At 48.7% G+C, this 21,172-nt stretch overlaps 1 protein-coding gene across 1 annotated transcript in view; it reads left to right on the forward strand.

Moving 5' to 3' along the window:
• Nucleotides 1-1,733: 1,733 nt before the first annotated feature.
• Nucleotides 1,734-21,172, forward strand: part of LOC126518494 (organic cation transporter protein-like) — a 180,780-nt gene continuing 161,341 nt past the window's right edge. Inside the window, exon 1 of the mRNA XM_055064937.2 lies at nt 1,734-2,211. The gene's annotated coding sequence lies outside the window, so the exon portion shown is untranslated. The remainder of the gene's footprint in view (nt 2,212-21,172) is intronic.

Here is a 21,172-nt window from a genome sequence, read left to right on the forward strand (position 1 = left end):
ACATACCTAATTGTATGTGCCGGTTCCCGCTTGCCTTAAATGACCATTAAAGCTTTCGAGAAAGAAACAGCGCTACACATGGAACACAGAACAGTAGAACACCCAACGCTGCACTGTGGTCAGCTTTCGTACGCTTGTTCTTGCATCGAGCAAACAAGACGTTATGTCAACGATCACCTGCCTGAGCATGCGAATGCAAGCAAAAGGCAGTAGCAATATGGCTATCCCCTGTGCTCAAGCGTGGATGTGGGCGAAATTTCAAAGTGCCCGCATCCTCAGGACGACTTAACCGGGGCATTTTATTAGGCACTTGGGCTATCAATCGCCGAGGGTGCTCCCCCGGTTGGCCGCTGACAGACAAATCGCTTACCTTTGCGATAAGTGCAGTCGTTGTGCGTCCAACTTTGAGTCATCTGCTGTCTGTCTTGAGTTTGCTTCGCCCTTGTAAGGGTTATAATAAGGACACTTTCCGCGCAATAACGCTTTCACGTGATGGTAAGCGCAACGTCATGGGATATCGTGTGTACTGTGCCCCATATTGAGCAGTGTTTGCTCCCAAACGATATAGCGCACTCAGACGCGTTATTGGACACTAAAACAACAACACTAAATTAATTTAACGGGTAAAGTATTCTCTCAAGACTCTGTCCTTCATTAGGCGGAAAATGGTTTTTAATACACTGGGGCAAATTAAGGCCAAATTTTTCTTGGCAGAATTTCGCGCAATAACATCAAAGTGGGTATATATGTCAGCGTGACTTTAGAGGTTACAAAGTATTCTCTCTCATACGGATTGTTTTGCCGCAAGAATGCTTCCCTAACCATACTATATGTTGAGCCTTTTGTTCCTTTAGAACGCGATGTAGTTCTTTAGCAGTGTTTGTTGGGCTAGTCCTCTTGTTGTTCATTAATGTTACATCCATTACTGTTGATATATCTTTCATTCCTGTCACAACTGTTCGATATATATAGTCTTTGTTTAGAGATAAATTGTTATCTAAGCTTGAGCAGATGCTGTCGAAATCTATGACGTCACGCCGAGATTGTGCGGGAACTTCCGGGCGGCGTCACCACTCGTATTTCGTGCTTGCCTCTTTTCTGGCTTACGAAGTCTCCTCTCGCGGTAACGGTGGGGGTTTGCTGCTGCATAACCGTACTGTGCACATACGGTCTAACTTATATAGTATTCTCTGCCGCCCCTTTTTACGACCAGCCGTTGCGACAGGGCTGAAATTAATGCTGACAACGTCGTAACGGCACCAGAGGTCGGAGGAGCAAACAGACTCATGCGGTGAGCGAGACGCCAGCGTCAAGACGCCTCGCGCGGGAGAGGCTTCCGAATGTTGCTCGAACAAACACGCGCGCTAAGGAAGAGACGACGAAGCCATTGCGTCGCGATCGCCTGACTGACAGGCAGGCGCAGACAATTCGATTAGGTTATGCGGTGAGCCAGTGCGCCAGCAAGTAGCGCATCCTTTTCAGCCACTGCTGACCACCACGTCGCCGTCACCCTTCAAGTCTGCTTCTGTCGCAGAGTCCGCACTGTCGGGCATGGCATCATTCGCGATATCTTGCCCCCTTCGATTGCATTAAGTGACCGCGATGCAAACGACGCGGCGTCCGACACGGCGTCGAGATGCGCGCCACCGCCGGTTATCAGCGATTCGGCGAGGGTGGCTCCTGTCCTTGTCCGTCTTGTTCGCCATCCAAGTTGCGCAGCGGTCGGCCGCTGAACGCGCGGTCGACGCTCTGCTTTGTCGTGTCGGTCCTCAGCTGGCTGCCACAAATCGCGCGCTGGAGAGCGGTGGGCGAGGGACGGCTGCTGGTTCGTTCGGCAGCTGCAAGTGACACCGAAACGCATCGTAAAAGCTCTCGGTCCACGCTGCCAGGCGTGGGTGAACGTGAAGCGCGACTTGGACGACTATGGGGCGCCCCCTCCTAGGATCGTGAGAAGCCGATGCGTGTCCCTCACGAGTGTTCAGTGATCACAAGTGCAGCTCGACCCCTTTAGCAAGCGATCGTATTGGCGTCTCTTTGTGCATGCTGTAAAATTGTCAGCTGCGAGCAGCCGGCCTTTCTTTTTTTGTACTCTCACTTTGGTATCCATCTCCAACATCTACCGGAAGCCTCCTAGTTTTGTCCCTTGGAACTGCCTCTGCGGCTTCTCGTTGCAATTCTTAGCGAAACGTCGTAGATCTTCCTACTGTCCCGGTAAGTTCTATTATTCCACTCAGCTCCTCATCGAGCTTTTCGAAAAACAGAATAATCATATTCTTCTTTAGCTGTTTACGCTCTTCGTGCAGAGCCTACAGGCTTTCGTTATGTGCCAGCCCGCATTAAAAAAAAAATTCAGCAATTCGAGCTCACTGTATTTGCATTGGCCAAAACCTGACGAAGGTCACCTGTAAGGAGGAGGAGGAGTAGATATTAATGAGGAGAAAGGAGGAGAGGTCACCCTGGAGAGCGTGTCTCTAGCCTGCTACTCCTCACTGGGGAAGTCACCTGTAATGCATGCTTACTGCCAATACAGTGGCGCCAAGCAGCGCAAGAACTATTGGGCGGAGGCGTGTTATCGTTGCCTACAGCGTGCGCGATTGGTTATTGGAGGGCGTTCTTAGCTTGCCCATTTCCTGTGCACGTGCATATATTGAATGAACGCTATATTTTTCACGCTTAGGAGTGTGCGCGCGCGCGTTTGTGTGTGTGCGCGCACGGAGAGCAGCGAGAGGGTTAATTTATTGAAGAAGGCCATGTACAAGAAATTATCACCAATTAAACGCAGCAGCACACCGCTTTTTATGGTCACATTCTTTTATAATATTTACCGATGACTGAGAATTTCCCTACCACTGATCATACGTAGGCTGTGCGAAACATAAATAAATAAGTACAAAAAGGAAGAGTAAGAAGCGTCACTAACACTAGCGAGTTTGGAATAAATATTGGTTATGCCATACAAACGAAGCTGAGTGAACAATGGGTCTTACAATTTCGACAGCAATCATTAACACGTCTTCGTAACAAAACAACTCCTTATTTACGTGCTGTACAAAAGGTGATGTTTACCTATCGGCATCGCGCCACAGAATGTGCAGACTACAGAATGCGGGCGACGGCCGGAGGGAAGCCGCGCCCAGCTATGTGGAGTCGGCTTTGGGAACCCCTCTTTGTCCAATAACGAGTAACTTCGCTCACATTTTCCTAGTGTTTCAGAGGTGAAGGCTACTGGTGCTTCGAGACAGTTGTCATTAATTTGCGCGAGGATGACTCCTACGCCGTAAGGTGAAGCATCGCATGACAAAATGAGCTCGTGTCATTGATCAAAATGGCTCAGAACTTGTGCAGTACTCAGAACAGGTTCCTGCTTTTGAAATGTAGTGCTCTCGCGTTTACGCAGACCTGCGCTTTGCAGTACTTTGACCACTACTTCTACGCGTTCTATGTGTCCATATTCCGTCACTCTGGTCACAAAAATATCGTCGAGGTACACACCTGGGCTATTGAGTCCGGCGAGAAGGATATCCATAAACTGGTGGAGCAACAGGGTCCCACGGTGATTCCAAAGGGGTCGACGTTGACTCGGAAAACTCTCTTTGTTGTCGTCACTGTGATGACCTTTGCGGAGATTTCGTCTCCAATAGTTGCTGGTATGCCTGTTGGAGGTCGATCTTCGAGAAAAGCCGTCCACCTCTCGCTGAGGCTATAGTAGCTCGCTCACCGTTGGAAGATGGCAGGCGTTTGGCTAGAATGCAGGATTCTCTGCACTGAGGCTTAGTGCACCGTTTTTCTTTTGAACCACAACAATCGGTCTTGCCCGTGCTGATGATTTCACAGGTTCGAGGATTCCCTATGCCTCTAGTCAGTCGAGCTCCCCGTGTAGGGCTGTGCAAAGAGCTAGTGGTACCTGACGTTTTAGAAATTTTGGTGTAGCCACCGTTTGCAAGTTAATGTGCAATAGCTCATCGATATGTCCACCCAACACTCCGTTGAACACGCCGCCAGGCACGTACCCAGGATTTCTTTTCGGGGTTAGGGGAGTGGGCAACCAAAGGCAACTCTTCCTATGCACATGAGGGGGGAATGTAGGTTTACTAGTACAAATGTTAATAATTCCCACCATTCGCCATAAAGACGCGCAAATCCGCAAAAGAGAATTAAAATAAGGTGTACCTCAAAGGTACGCCTGTGACATACACCACTCCTTTATTTCGCAAAAAAGGAAGCACATCAAATGGACTCGCGCATGACAGACGCGCAGGGAGAACGCTGCCAAGAACAAGTAAACAAGCGAAAGTAAAAAATAAAGATTTCTAGTAGCGTTTCCTGAATTAGCCCTGGAAGAATTATAGAGAAATATATGTGTTTGCGGAACAATTACAGTTCTTTTTGATCCCTCGTTTACTGCTCTACCAATTTAAGTGCCAGAACCGAACCCTGTGCTATTTGGGAGGTTGCGTAACGATGCGTGGTCACCAATCCCGTACAACCGCGTAGAGCGCAGGACGCTGCGGTTCTAGACGTACTGCGCCCGCCGCGGAAGGTTATAAAAGCACTCACATTAGCACAGCAGAGATTGGCTATGTCAGGCGGCTCCACTGATAACTGTAGACGCGTGATTCAAAACACACGGAATTATTCTCCAATTCCGGCGGCCCTTTCTCTACTTCCTTTTTAAATAAAGAGATGTTGATCCATAAATATTTTCACAAACGACAGTTAAATTTGTTAATTTTCGCTTTTCTTCCTGTTTGGCTGTTGCCTTGGCTCTCTCCCTTAGTAGATCGCTTAATTTCTCAACTCTTTGCGACATTTCTTTCCAGTAGCCAGTTTTGCACGAAATGTGCTGTACAATTAGGGAAAAGCCAGACGAGGTAACGGGTGACAATCATATTGTTTATGGTTTTAACGGTTATTGCAGGGTCTGATGATGGACGCTATTTGGCATTATTTTATTTTCCACCTTATCTAACCCATATCGCGGGTATATGCTTCCGAGGATCTGCCAGCGTCGCGGCGAGCCACCACTCGAGGAAATAATGAAGCAAAAGGAAGTTTAACGCAAGTGGCATTTTCTCCGGCCCCAACTCGTTCCTCGAGCATACAGACCAGCTGACTAAGAACCGAATCCCTTTCCTGGTCCCTGGATCAGTCTGAACAAAGAACGTTGAACTAACAAAGCAACAGCGATGCGCGTGATCGTTGAATATATGGTTACAACTGAACTCATCTTGAGTTAATCGCACGGGCACCGAATAGATGATAAAACTGGCCTTTACGCCCCAGGATATGCCTATAACTACCGCCATCCAAAAGGAGTGAAAAAAACTGATAACCATTCCACTCTGTGAAGATTGAATGGCAGCGAGAGCTGACGACAGTCAAAGCTCTAAAACGAAAAGCAAAGTGCTTCACCCACGTATGGGGAGTGCTTAACGCCTGCTTCACCTCAACCATGGGGCATTGCACTACCTTTGGATGGTAGTGCCTTTGGACGTCTGCTTCACCTCCGCTGTGGTTGGGCCCACTATTTCACTATCTTCGGGATCGGCCCACGTATGGGGAGTGCTTAATACCTCCTTCACCTCCGCCGCGGGTCTGCCTGATGGTAGTGCAGTAGCCGATTGATTGATTGATTGATTGATTGATTTATTGATGGATTGATTTATTGATTGATTGATTGTTATCAGTGTTGAAGAACCCACATTGTCACTGTTCATGGCGATGTGATCTCTCAGTGAGCCAATCTAGGACATCAGTTGGCGATTTCTCTCTCGCTGAGATGCTGTGGATGCTTCCATTTGCTGTTGCTGAGGTGTGGAGTTCAGTTGCTTCTTCTGCAGGAGCAAGCTAAAGCGATGTGGCCTTTTTGGAGCAATACGCGCACTTCGATGATTTTTTTCTTGGAATCGTCCGGCGAGTGCATTTATGTGCATTGTTAGAGTTGAGGACGATCTCGCCGAGGCCACCAGTTGAAGGGGTTGAAGGTCGTAGGCAGGAACTTGGGAGGAACTAGGCGTACAGGGTTTATTTACAGATATTTACAGTAGAACAAGATACATTAGACAGTCTAGCGTGACTCCCAAATGGTGCACGCAAGACGAAACATACAGCATGCGAGCACGAGCACACAGCTCGCGAGCACGATCACGAGTACATTGACGCGCACACCTAGCTGCCGACAAACAGCCGCTTATAAACACTCCGTTCTCCCTAAATCCCTAGGTGAGGGGAAAAAGGGGAGTTCACCGCCGATACGTAGCGTCCAATGTCAACGTAGTCGACCCGCCTTTTTGGAGGAGGAGGGCTCACACACACACGTACGCACTTTGGATTCCCAGAAACCGAGTTGAGCGCGTCCTCGTAGCCAGGTGGTCAACCTTGACCCCAGCCGGCGCCTCTAAATTCCAGAGCTGCCTTTCTCCTGCAGTCGCCACGAGTGTCAGCAGACTGCGACGAATCCTGGGGCCCGAGGAAAACGTACCGCAAAGCACCCTTTGGTTAGGGAAGCTCTTCTTGCTGCAGAGAGGCCATGAAGACCCGGCAAATCAACCAACAATACACGGGGCGCCAAACGTGGCCAGCCCTGCTGCCGTCGCCGATACTCCGAACGAGGCGCATGGTGGATTAACGCTGCCGTAGTCTCCTGTTCTCCGAAGGAAGTTCATGGTCGGTTAGCGCTGTCGTCCTCGCTGGTTCTCTGAAGGGCGCCACCACCGCGGGTCGATCGAAGCACGTGCAACGGGCTGAAATAGCTTTGCAGAGCAGCACCCCTGCAGGCCGAACCTAACAGCATCGTAAATACGGTTGGTTGGTTACATTTGGATTGCCTGGTGCTGCAAACCTGGTGCTTTCTACTGTGCTTTCTAGCTTGCGGGCTTAAAGCTACATTGATTGACGTGCCACTGACTCCGCTGCCAAGGCGATGGTGTAAGCACTATCGAATGTGAAGTCGCATTCTACCAGCAGGCGTTGTTGGAGGTCACTGTCTCGTATTCCGCATATGAAGCGATCTCGGAGCACGATGTCCCGAGTCAGTGTAGAGCACCTCGCACTAGCTGAAGCTGGTGTCGTTGACATACCCATGTCGAGAGCTGTGGCCGTGCCGACTGCTGCTGATGACGTGGAAGCTGGCAGCGTCCATGTCGGGCTTGTTCCGATGCTGCAGTCGCGTGCGTTGTTGCGTGGCGCTGCAACATATTCGGCAATCGATTCTGTCATTGTCTGATTTCCTTGATGGAAACGGAAGTGACTCAGAAGCTCGCTTGGCTGCGGATCAAGTTGTGCGTTGATGCGGTGAACTAGAGCCTCCAGCTCGAGCTAAGAAGGTGGTTGTGGTGCGAACAGGGCTCGTATGATGTCAAACTTGGACTCACCGCAGGATGCGGGAAGAAGAGCGTGCTCTTTCGTGCGGCAAGAAACGTCTTCAGCCTCGAAGAAAAATTCTAAGTGTTCCCACGATGCGCTCCATTTACCTCCGTGGGAGAACTCCGGGAAGAAGAACGTGCTTTTTCTTGCGGCAAGAAACGTCTTCAGCCTCGAAGGAAAATTCTAAGTGTTCCCACGATGCGCTCCATTTACCTCCGTGGGAGAACTCCGGTATGCGGGGAAGAAGAAGAAGAGGCTGCGCACGGTTGCACCGCACATGGGTTCCGCCTTTACATCGCTAAACCCTGGATAATTGACGTCAGCGCCGCCACAACCAGCGTCACTCGACTCCTTACGTCGAGCGGAACACGTGGACACCCAAAGCTATACTGTGAGTCGCTTGCTCCACGAATTACCGGACTCTGAACTTCGCAAGAGGCGCCCGCCCAGCTAAGCCTAACGACGGGTACGGTGTAGCCGAAGACCTTGGCCCAGTTTGGCGCTCCAATGGTCACCAATGCTGGCACCGAGATGAATCTCGAGCACGCGCAAATCCCACTTCCTGATGAACCTGCCGGTGGAGAATGGCTCACTGTTAAGTGCGGTCGGAAGAAAACATCGACTCCCACCAATCCACCCCTCCAACCCCGACACCCATCGGTTCCCCGACAAGCCCGACTCCCACCGCTACCCCGAAATGACCTCAAGGTAATCATCCGCCCCCGAGAAGGACTCAACCTTGCCATCTGGACCACGCCACAGGTTGCTGAAGGCATCAAGCTGGCATGTCAGCACCCCACTACTGAACACGTACGGACCCTTACTGTAAGAATTGACGCAGTTCAAAACATCGCTATTGCTAGCACGCCAAACGAAGAGCTAGCTATGAGCATCCGTCGCATCACTACAATTCACCTGGGTGGTCGAGAATTTGCGGTCACGGCATACGTGGCGGCACCCGACAGATCCGTCAAAGGGGTCATTCACGGCATTCCCGCAGGAACTCCCACAGAAGTCCTCCTTAACGGACTCTATGCACCTGGCCGAGAAATCTTACATGCCCGTATGCTCGGACAGACCGCTGCGGCAGTGATCACATTCACTGGCAAGGCTGTACCCTTCTACATGCGATACTACAGCGGTGAAGTGCGATGCAAACCATACCGACCAACCACGCATTTCTGCCGCATCTGCCACCAAGTCGGCCACCGGACCGATGTATGCCCAACTCCAGAAGCAAACGTATGCCCCCAGTGTGGTACACGGAACCCCGCTCATGACCACCCCTGTCACCCCCGGTGCGCCTTATGCCAGGGGCCTCATCCTACGGCTTCCAAGGAGTGCCCTGATCGACTGAAGAAGGCATCTTCAGCATCCCAAAGGACCAGCCGCCGGGACTACTCACGGTCGAAACCTCGGTCACGTACAGACCAGCAACGGAGGCGTTCCCGCTCCAGGTCTCGCTCCTGCTCGCGGAACCAACAAGGAGGGACCCGGAACCTCAACGGACCTGCTGTACCGGGATCACAAGCGGTGAGCTGGTCAGCACGGCTTTTCCCCTCTCACACAGCCCACCAAGACAACACCCTGTCATCGCGTCTACACACAGCACCCACCCCACACAATTCTTCACCCATAAACAATACTGATGTTCAACTGCAAATTCTAGCTGAGCTAAAGGCCATCAGAGAAGAAAACAAACGCCTTCATGAAGAAAACAACAAACTTCGCACGCAGATTGCAGAACTATACGCCACTCGTACTGCCACTCAGCATTCCACACCAATAACCCCACCCTCAATGCCATCATCTTCGGAACGTTCTGAACCGATGATTCTCGCGGAATCAGCAAAACCAACAGAAATCGCACAAGTCGAGGAGAAAGTTGATGTACTGCAGCGGCAGCTCCTAGTAATGCAACAAAGCATCCAGCAACTGGCAAGTGTTATTGAAGAAACACGGCTCGCAAAAGATCAGCGACGCAAGAAAGTTAGAACACTAGTACAACAGGAAGTAGAGCAGGGACACCCTGCCGATCCACCCGTCAGCCAGGACGAATAGCAAAAACAACCGCAGGAACGAAAACCCACTCATAATCTGGCAATGAAATTGTCGCAGCTACAAACGCAAGCAAGGGTCACTGAGACAGTACATAAGTAACGCCAAAACGACACCAAGCGTAATCGCAGTACAGGAAACAGGCACACAGCCAACTCAAACTGGCTACAACACACATACCACCACGCCTGAAAGCCGCGTGGCCACACTTACATCTAAAACGCTCACAACCACACAACACACAATAGACGGCAGTGATGTCGATCTAACCTAATTGAGATCCTGCCACTCCAACGAAGCCGAAAGAGCCTTTTCATACTGCATATATACAGCCCACCCAAGCAGAAGCAGGCCAAGTTCGACTACTTGATGACTAAAGCGATTGGCATAGCCAAAAATAATAGTCTGCTGATTGTAGGCGACTTCAACGCGGCTCACCAGGCATGGGGCTACACGACAGCCACATCAAAAGGCACTGCACTCCAGTACACGATACAGCAGCACCGTCTCACCATCCTCACAGACCCCGCATACCCCACACGTCTAGGAAACAGCGTCTCCCGAGATACATGCCCTGACCTCACCCTCACTAAAGGGATACAGCAAGCTGCCTGGCACAACACGGAGGAAACACTGGGCAGTGACCACTGCATACTTGCCACCACATTGAACGTTACGCATGCACGCCACCCGATAAAAAAGACAACGCTCACAGATTGGACAGCTTTTCGCAAGGAGCGAGCGGATGACTCCTCAACCGGTATTACGGATCTCGAGCAGTGGGTACGAGAGCTCCAACAAGACGTAGCCAGACATTCAAAACAGATCACACTCACCACAGACATACCGGCCGTAGACCCGCACCTTCTTCACCTCTGGGAAGCACGTCGAGGCCTTGTTAGGAGATGGAAGCGCCAAAAACGTAATCGTAAATTGAAACTACGTATAGCGAAACTCATGGCAACCGCGGAATGTTATGCTGGAGAGCTCACCCGTCACAACTGGCGACAACTATGCAACAAGTTGCAGGGTAATCTTAGCACGGCCAAAACATGGTCGCTGCTACGCCATCTTCTTGACCCCACACAAAGCAAGGCAATTAGCCAGCAAACAATTCAACGTATCCTCCACAACCATCCGAGCTCTGATGACGAAATCCTGGAGGAGTTGCGGGCGCGGTACATAGGCGATTTCGAACCCGCACAAGGACAACCTCCAACCTACAGCGGGAGCGACAATTACGACCTCGACAAGCCGATCACTATCACTGCAACAAGCACTCCATGCACTCACACGAAACACCACCCCAGGCAAGGACAAAATAAATAACAAGCTCCTGCGCAATCTGGATGATGGCACCATTCAATCTCTTACTGACCTCTTTAATCATCACTGGGAAGCGGGTACGCTACCAGCAGACTGGAAGCACGCGGACATCATACTCATTCCGAAGCCAGGCAAACTCTCCAGCTTAGAAAATATGAGACCAATCTCACTGACTTCATGCCTAGGCAAGCTTCTGGAACATGTCATTCTGAACCGGCTTCAACCTTGCCTAGAATCCAGCGACCTCTTTCCCGAAACAATGTTCGGATTCCGGCCCCACCTTTCTACCCACGACATCCTTCTTCAGCTGAAGGAACAAGTCCTTGAACACATCTCACCGCACAACACCGGAGCGATTTTAGCACTCGATCTCAAAGGCGCTTTCGACAATGTGGCTCACCATACCATCCTTACAAACCTAAGCCTCACGAACTGTGGTCGTAATACTTACAATTATATACGCGCCTTTCTAAGCAACCGCACGGCCACAATAGGCATTGGCTCACTCAGAACCCCGACGTTACCTACTCGCAACAAAGGAACCCCACAAGGTGCTGTTCTATCACCCACCCTTTTCAATATTGCTATGATGAAATTACCTGACAAACTCAACGCAATACCAGGAATCAGGCATGCAATATACGCCGATGACATCACTATCTGGACTACCACTGGTTCCGAAGGAGAGAAACAAGACGCCCTTCAACAAGCGACCGACGTCGTCCAGCAATATGCAGAAACAAGTGGTCTCCGGTGCTCCCCCGAGAAGTCAGAACTATTAGTCGTTCGACAGAAATCACGAAGAAAACTCAATGAACTACCCCACATCACACTCACCCTCAACGACAAAGAAATACCCACAGTAAACCGCTTCCGCATTCTCGGACTCCACATACAACAGGACGGCGGAGGCGCATACACCATCCAACGTCTCAAGCAGACCCCCTTCCAAATCATGCGAATGGTCAGCTATATCACCACCAAACAATACGGACTGAAAGAAGACGACATAATACAGCTCGTCCAGGCCCTGATAATCAGCCGCATTGCCTACGCTGCCCCGTACTTGCCCCTCACTCCCAAGGAGCTAGATCAATTAGACGTACTTCTTCGGAAAGCCTACAAGCAAGCGCTCGGCCTACCACCGGGAACAGCGACACTCAAGCTTGAAGCCCTAGGAGTCCATAATACTATAAGAGAAATTATAGACGCCCACCTCACAAGCTAACGAGAACGACTAGCCCTCACACCAACAGGAAGAACAGTCCTAGCGCGCCTAGGCTACCCCACACACGGCAAAGGCCACGAACAAACAATCCATCTGGCCCCCAACTTCTGGGAACACATCAAGGTAGCCCCTATCCCCAGAAGCATGCACCCGGAACATCATGCCGATCGTCGCCAAGCTACCGTAAAAACTCTACAGACAAAATATGGCAGTCTCCCCACCACACTGTTCACAGATGCCGCGCAGTACCCCCAAAAAGCAGCGTTGTCGGCCAGCGTTGTCGACTATAACCTACAAGAGGTGGTCTCGATGACGGTCCGCACTGCCAGTGCCCACGTTGCGGAAGAGACAGCCATCGCCTTGGCCATCACCTCTAGTCCGACCAACGAGTAAGTCACAATTATTACTGACTCCCAGGCAGCTTGTCGTAGCTACGCGAGAGGCAGAATATCTTCAATCGCCCACCGACTCCTCAAACAAGCCTCCCAATTTCCGGACGTTGAAATAGTGTGGACTCCAGGACACGAGTCCCTCCGTGGAAATCAGCGTGCGCACGCTGTAGCCCGAGCTCATGCCTCCCGGGCGCCACAAGAGAGGGATACGGCCGCATCCATGGAGCCCGTACCTTTACAATACAACGCCATACTACACCACCACAGATTGAACAGACGACAATACCCGCCTCCACACAAGACCCTCTCACGTGAAGACGCCGTAACATGGCGACAACTACAAACCAACACATACCCCCATTTAAGCAGACTACACGCAACACACCCTACACTATATTCATACAAATGTCCCCTTTGTAATGATTACGCCTCCCTATATCACACCACATGGGCGGGCCCCAACGTGAAGGCGGCCCCGCAAATACCCAACCCCACACCCGAACAGTGGGAGGCCGTGCTGACTAGTTCGGACCCTCGTAACCAGCAGCAACTGGTGCGGCGGGCCCGGGAGACAGCAAGAGCCGCAGGAGCCCTGGACTAAGGGCGCCTCCCGCACAAGCAGGAAGACACCTGCTTGTCCTTTCTTTTTAATTAATGTTTCTCCTCCTCGTCCTCCTCCTCCGGTATGCGACCCAAGTTTCCTGTCCGTCTTGTCGGTTCACTAGTTCCTCGTCCCCAATTTAACGCGTCTTCGTAAAGAAATCGACTGTTTATTTACGTGCTGTACAAAACGTGGTACTGGCCGATCGACACCGCGCAACAGAATGCGCGCGACGACGCGCATCGACAAAGGGAAAAGCCGCTCCCAGCTTTAGCGTTTACGCCGCCTTTGCAGGCCAAGGGTTCCCACTCCCGCGGAGCAAGCAGGCACCTGCCAGTCAGTCCTTCTTTTTGAACAAGTTAACGGCGTCGCTCGCAAAATGGGGTAGTTTGGTTCTCTTCCAACTCTCAACTTCCTTTAACGGCGTATATATATATATGTATACGGATATGTATAAACGATTAAATCTGATAGGATGTTGTAGAGGTGAATATTTAAGCATCCTTTAAGTACAGCATGGTATGCATGCTATACTAACCATGGCAGCCAATGAAAAGTCCACTACGTACCACGTCGTCGCTGAAAGCAGCGGGTGCAATAAGCATGAGAAGCCGGATAATGAATGAATTAATGAAAACCTAATGATGTTCAAAGGTACCCCTAGGCTACAGAGTGCTCAATTCTGGGCACCACTTGTGAACTTATCCAGGCACTCCTGGATCTATAGCTCAGCAAGGACAATGCGCCTGAGCGCTGACTCTTTGCTCTGGATTCGTTCTCCTTCAACAACGACAGGAGAAGCGAACTAGTGAACCTTCGGTCAGTTCGTTTCCCTGCGTGAATGAGCGTTTCACTGCAAAGAACACCCCATTAATAGCGATAGCAGTCAAATAAAGACCTCATTAGGATGTTAAATAATAAAACATCACTGGTTTCTAACATTTTCATTCTGCTAATTATATATGGGGGGATTGATATTAGGATACACCGTAACCGTTAAATATTACCACTCCTCCTTGTATTCAAGGGTCATATGCTAATGCAGTAATGCCTGCCTTTTCCGGCGTTTTCTGTGGTAGGCTTACACTCTTAGTTACGTTAAATCAAGTACCTGCGGTGAGCATAAATCTAGGTTCATTTTCGAGAATGTAAAAGGTAAGATGGGGGGGGGGGGTTCAGTTCTTTTGATAACGTTGCAAATATTTTTCACAGTCTGGCCCATAAATGCCAAAGGCTGGTTGGTTCTAGGCCAGTCATCTTGTCCGGCGAGCCAAGTTCTCTTTGCTCCCCACACAACTCCCCTTGTCATAACAAGTCACCAGGTTTGTGACACAAATGGACGCCGCTAGCTTACGACGCACTCGACTATGTTTGGTTGAGCGGAGGGAGGGGGGTCTCGATAGGTCGCATACTAACACGAAAATTGCGGACCGGGGGGAGGGGGGCACGTGCCCGCTGTGTCTCCCACTGGCTACAGGAGTGGTGATGAGAGCTGTGCGTACCAAATATAAAAGAATATCTGTAGCGAAGCAAAAACAGATTATATAGCTTCTCTTTCCTTTTTTTTTTTTTTTACTGGGATGCATTGTGTGAAGCATCAGCCCATCCCTTCTATACTACCATCAAAGCCCTTGAGTGCCGTGCGGAGTTTTTTCGTAGGATACTATCGTAAAGTGCTGTAATGCAAGTAAATTAAAGTACTACAAGAATCCTCCCGCATTCGCAGCTGCAGCCATACTATATCGAAGCGCTATACGGAGTATTCTGAAGTAGGGTATTTTTGTAGAGTATATTTGAACATAAGTTATAAGTGAAGGCAACCATGTATTACTACATTCGAACGTTGCGTAAGCATGACTGCAAAGTGCATGAGCCAATAATCTTGTCGCACTAAGATTGGACGATTCACCTCGTCTAAGGCTACCCGCCGTGGTTGCTCAGTGGCTATGGTGTTGGGCTGCTGAGTACGAGGTCGCGGAATCGAATCCCGGCCGCGGCGGCCGCATTTCGATGGGGGCGGAATGCGAAAACACCCGTGTACTTAGATTTAGGTGCACGTTAAAGAACCCCAGGTGGTCGAAATTTCCGGAGTCCTCCACTACGGCGTGCCTCATAATCAGAAAGTGGTTTTGGTACGTAAAACCGCATAATATTTTTTTTCGTCTAAGGCTGGTGTGACCACCACATGTAAGCCTCACACCGACATTCCCAACTAAATGCCGTCAATAATTTTGTTCGGTTGCACGCGAGCATTGCTTCGGAGATATTGAGGCAGAAAGTAATTAATTTCTCTGTTGTAAAGCTATAGAAAATAAATGACTAAAAATAAGTTTGTAAATCACTGACAATGCCACTAAAACTAATCAAGATAGCAATGCAGCAACGGAGACTTGACTTTACGTCTGTGTACACCACCAGCCGACGACATACTTCGCAGTCCTCATGAAAAAAACAACAAAGAGCTTTACGCGGACGGTGCTTATATTTATGTTGGCAAGTATTTTGTCCATGCTTTAGTCATGGATATATTTTTCTATTCTGCGCAAATAGTCTTTTAAATAATTTTTATTATCTGTGTTTTAATTTATTTGTTTGATATAAAGTCGGCTCTGGAGGATATCTAGAAATGAGCGATAACATTTAATAATGAGCGATAACCAAGGACCTCTGCGGGGGGAGGGGGGGGAAGTTCTAGAGATATTAAACAGAAAAATACCACGTGACAACGCGTGCCCGCGACAGGATTGCAGCATTTTAAAACGTTTATCTCCTGAAATATGGGCCTACCTTATCGCACAGTGATCGAGTGGCTGTGCTTTTTTCGCAACGCGTCACCAGCTCTCGACGCGCATTTTCCACCCTTATCAAACGGGAAGGCCTGGCTTTCAACGTACGTATGGAAGGTGCACAGAACACCAGATGACGAAGTTTACGTTTGAGACCCCTGCTATCGCTGGCGCGCGGACACCATTCATACGTCGTAAATATAATTTTCATTTAAATGGAAAAAACCCGTATACCTGGATTAAGGTGCACGTTAAAAAGCCCCAGGTGGTCCAAATTATTCCGGAGTTCCCCACTACGACATGCCTCATAATCAGATTGTGGTTTTGCTACGTAAAACCACACAATTTAATATAATTTTATTTTTGTTTATAAGGCTTTATTTTCCTTCTGTAAAAAAGGGGAAAAAAAAAAGAAATAGAACCGCACAAAACATATGCTGCCTAAAACACTGTTACCTGTCAATTCTCAGCCTCCTCCGCAAGTGTTGCATTGCCACATTATCGTTTCAAGTGGCAACGACTAAATATTTTGAAGGGGTTCTTATTTTTTTTTTGTCTCTGAGTGGAGGACCGGTACCTCTCAACCAACAAAAAAAATTCTCCCAAGCCTCACCATGCTCTACGTATTTAATATAACTGCTTTTCAAGGCCAGCTTTAGTTTCGTTTCGACTCTGCAACTATGATGTCCTGACGCATTATGTTGTCACGTGGGAGCACGTGACACTCCCTCCAGTTCGCTGGGTCGTCCACTGTGCTGTTACGTCGGCCCTCGAAATGAGTAGCAACACGCGAGGCAACCGAGCGAGTGTCGAAACGTCGCAATGTCCTGCAATGTCCATGTGACAACCTACTGTGCTGTGACGCCACAACACAGTATGCTCCTGAGAAAGGAAACGGAAACTCGCTGCGTAGAAGGTATTACATAAACCATTCACGGTGCTCCGAAGCTTGCCACTATTTTTTCGACGGTTTGAAGGTCTATGACCTTCATTTAATGTAAAAAATAAAAAGCCATAAGTATCATGTCATTACTCCTTTAAGTAAGCTCATTACGTGTTTGCTAATCAACCTGAATGCTAATTTGTGCACCCTCATTGAAAAAAATAGGCGTGATTATGTAGGACAATGGAAATCGGCATGAAATGAGCGCCCTCCAGGTAATGCTCTCCGCTATTTTTTTCATTCTTGACCACATTTAGTTCAAACAGGCGGTATTGGGGGCAAGCTCCACCACTGGAAAAGCTGGCGCCACCGTCAGTGGGACGTGGCATGAGGGATCACGTGGACACAGCGGACGCGTCGGCTGCTTCGGAAGCGCCGAAGCGAGCTGAAAACGAAAGTTTAAAGTGCCACCGGCGCCGTGGTTCAGATTAAGAGGTGAGGCTTTACAGCCTTGGGCTTGACAACATTTGAAAGTACAATAATAGGTAGTGGCTGCCTTTGGAGGCGTGCAGCATGATAGGCTACTGCACGGTGCCGCAGTGCCGGACGTACACAACTGAGCCGAATGTCAGCCTTATTCAGACGTAGCCGCAGGGCAAGGAGCTGCGTGAAGCTTGGCTGGCAAAACTTAGAACCGGCGGACAGCCATCGGCTACGACTCGGATATGCAGGGAGCACAGACGCGAGGAACATTTCTGCTACGCCGCCGGGACTGCGCGATGTTCGGTGAGTAGCAGAAAACGCGCACTGAGACGCTCGCCCACGCCCGCTGCCCGGCTAATGTCATGACGGTTTGGCCTATGAACTAGTTGATGCTATATACTGGCAAGTTCACTGGAACGGAAAGGAAGCGGTGAGATGCACATTAAGAAAAGGCACGGCATATGGTCATGTTTGTGTTATGATTTAATGCACTGGATTGCGAAAAAGAAGCAGAGGGAAATTGCACGCTGAGAAGACTGATCAACATAGAGTGCGATGCAACTTGAGAAATAATATTGAAATGTCCAAGAATTTAGAAGAAAGAAAATTGAATCTTCGCGACGGCTCATCAGAGTCGCCGTAGGCGTCGAAGTCTCTATAACGAAATTATTTTTGAACAGTTCTGATAGCGTCCGTGCAACAGTGGTTGCTAGTGTACTGTCAAATGCTCATGTGCTTCGACCTAAAGCTCACGGCATGGTGCGAAAACGCGCTCACAGCGAATGCAAAATATTGTGCGCGGACATGCATGCAGACGCGCAGTCGATCGGTCCCTGCGAACCCGTGCGATCGCTGCATTGAGGCTTAATTCTGTTACGCCCCATTTAGTTATAGAGAAAGCCCACTATATATATATTTTTTTAATTATGGGGTTTAACGTGCCAAAACCACTTTTGATTATGAGGCACGCCGTAGTGGAGGACTCCGGAAATTTCGACCACCAGGGGATCTTTAACGTGCACCTAAATCAAATACACGGGTGTTTTCGCATTTCGCCCCCATGGAAATGCGGCAGCCCACTATAAGAACATATTTCACATAGTTTACTCTCAGCGTTTGCCTACCTTTCACGCAAGAAGCCGGTTCGGGAGACTCCATCGCGGCGACCGCGTGCAGTGGCATTCACAGTACGTATTCGGCAAATAGATTGCGTCTGTAAACGATTCTGTGCTTTCAGTTTGCCCAAGGTTATTATATCGACAGTCAAAAACTTCCGTCGTTTTGAGAGTACCTACATAAATGTCCAGGAGAACTGCCGCGTGGTGTTTTTTTTTTTTTTTTTTTGAGTGCCGTAAGCGAAACCTATGAGGAGCGTGCCGCGTGATCCCTCATATTACGGAAGGGAGGCGCTTCCGACAGATGGCGGCTCCGTAACTCCTCGGCCCCAATATCATGACGCAGGCCGATCACCCCATTCCATACTGCATTGCAGCACTTTTCTGTGCATCTCATTTCATTTTTATTTTCTTAAGGACCTCTCTTTTGGCGGGTATTACATAAGGGGTGGGGTTAACATTGGAGTTTAGAACATTCACTTCGTGGGGACAGGTGCAATCTAACTTTATCTAGGAATGCTGATGGAAAGGGATGGCTCCGATTTCATGAGAAAGGTCGTTTCAGTGATTGCTGTTTGAAGGAGAAATGATTTGGAAAAAGTAGCGGTATAGGGACACGCTGGCATGAGACCTTAAACGGATGACCGGTGCGGGATCGACGTCTACAAATATTAAGTTCTTGTTTTAGCTGGGATGAATGAAATTTATGAAACAGACAGAGGCTAGAAATGCAGCGGTGGATGGAAAGAGCGGTTAATCGGGACTGTAACTTGAGAGCTGATAGACTGAGATCGCATAAATATGAGCGATGAATGAATTGTGCGGCTCTGTTTTGCACGGCTTCTAATGAATCGACGAGGTGTGCGTGTTGGGGATTCCAAATGGCGGATGCATTCTCAAGTTTTGACCTGATCAATGATTTGTAAGCAAGTAATTTTGCATGTAAAGGGGCTTCGCGATAATGACGTTTAAGGAAGCCATGTTTTTTATTCGCGGATGAGAGCAGGTTTGTTACATGCTCACGCCATGACAGATCATTACTGATAGTTATGCCTAGGTAAGTATAGGACCGGACAACTTGAGCAGGAGAATAAAAAATTGCGTATGTAAATAAATGCAGGTTACGACGGCGATGAAAAGAGATCAACTTGCATTTAGTGGGATTAAGGGTCATCAGCCACAGATTACACAATGCTTGAATGCGATTAAGTTTGTCCTGGAGGAATTTTTGATCAATATTGTAAGTAACTGGGGTACAAATCACGCAATCGTCGACGAACATCGTCGATGAGCGGATTATGGGTCACGACAAGTATTAACGCTAGCTATTTCCGTCGTTGCCTTCACGGTTTATTGAAGACTGAATTTGCTGCTAGTACTTATAGGCTATTTTCAGACTTTGTTGTGGCGTGGATGAAACGTCAGTTTTAATGCATCTGTGGCGTCACCGAATAGGATCGATTTTGCAGCATCTCTGAGAATTTCGAGAGCAGCATAAGTGGAGTTTGCAAGCGTTAGAAAGGAATCTAAAAAGTCCTACTTAACATAATTTTACTTGATAGTTAACTTGATTGTGCATTTTCGCCAAGCCGTTTCACTTGATCGCGTCACCGATTATCGAATTCCACCCTGTATTTGACGAGCGTATTCGTACCATTTTTTAGTTACCCTCAATTTGGTCACTAGCCTAATTCTCACCCTTAAATTAATATGTTGCTTGCAACGGGAGCCACCTCGTGCCATTTTATGCTTTTATCGACTGCGTGTCACAACTCGCAACCACGAGTATTAACGTGGCGCAAGCTTCCATACATGAGGGCTTTATGAAGGCTCCTTAGCCATTGCTTTTGGTATTTCGTTGCTTCAGCTTATGGCACATTTTTGGGGCGTCGAAGTTGTAACGACAGGTGCAAGGTCTGTGCTTCCGTCGCTGATATATCTGGTGCTGGTAATTTGCAGGTGGTATCAAGTACATCGGCGTTCCGTTCCAAAATTTCTCTAAATCCTCGCGTTGGCGGGTATGGGACAATCTTAACTAGAGGGCATTTCTCAACAGATTTTGGGGACGGAAAATTCGAAAGGGATGCTATATGTATGGTATTGGGGTATAAGCTATGCAGACTTAATTTCTGTACTCGGTTTGAATTTCGCTATTCCGAAATGTTAACTAAAAGGAATAAGTGAAAAGTTGGTATCGGTGTATTTTTAGATAGCAACTGGACCTTGAGGTTTCACAACAACAAAAATATTTGAACAGGCAGAAGAGCGTTGTCTGCAAAAGGCAATTTACAAAGAAAAGAAAAGCCTTCGAACAAAAAAAAAAATCACAGAAACACGTGGTATACAATCGTATGATGTGTTCCGGTTCCTGTCATTTGGCGTGAAGCAGACCATTATGCGCCTGCTTTATCTCAAGCACAGTCAAGGCAAGCACTCCGCGCCACAAGGAAACCTTTCAGACAAACAATACACGTTGTTGGCCGAGTTAGGACAAACGGCATGCCATCTATAGCTTATTAGAAAAAAATTCTAAAAAAATCTTTCATTCTGTAATTTTGGTTCCATTTAATAGACATTCTTTGGAGATGTGAGAGAATATGCGCGTGGTTATGACTTCAATGCTACAGAGAAGACAACGCAAGGACACCCACCCTGGTAGCACAGTGGATTTAGCGTTGCGCGCTGATGAGCGCCAGGTACCTGGTTCGGTACCGACCATGGCTGCTGTATTCCAAGGAGGTGGGCTGGTAAGCACGAGGTCGCGGCATTGAATCCCGATCACAGCGGACGCATCTTGTTGGGGGAGAAATGTGGAAACACCCGTGGACTTAGATTTAGCTGCACGTTAAAGAACCTCAGGTGGTCCAAACTTCCGGAGTCCCCTACTACGGCGTGCCTCATAATCAGATCGTGGTTTTTAATAATAATATTTATT

Source organism: Dermacentor andersoni, chromosome 1 (genome assembly GCF_023375885.2).
Source record: "Dermacentor andersoni chromosome 1, qqDerAnde1_hic_scaffold, whole genome shotgun sequence".
Lineage (NCBI taxonomy): Eukaryota > Metazoa > Arthropoda > Arachnida > Ixodida > Ixodidae > Dermacentor > Dermacentor andersoni.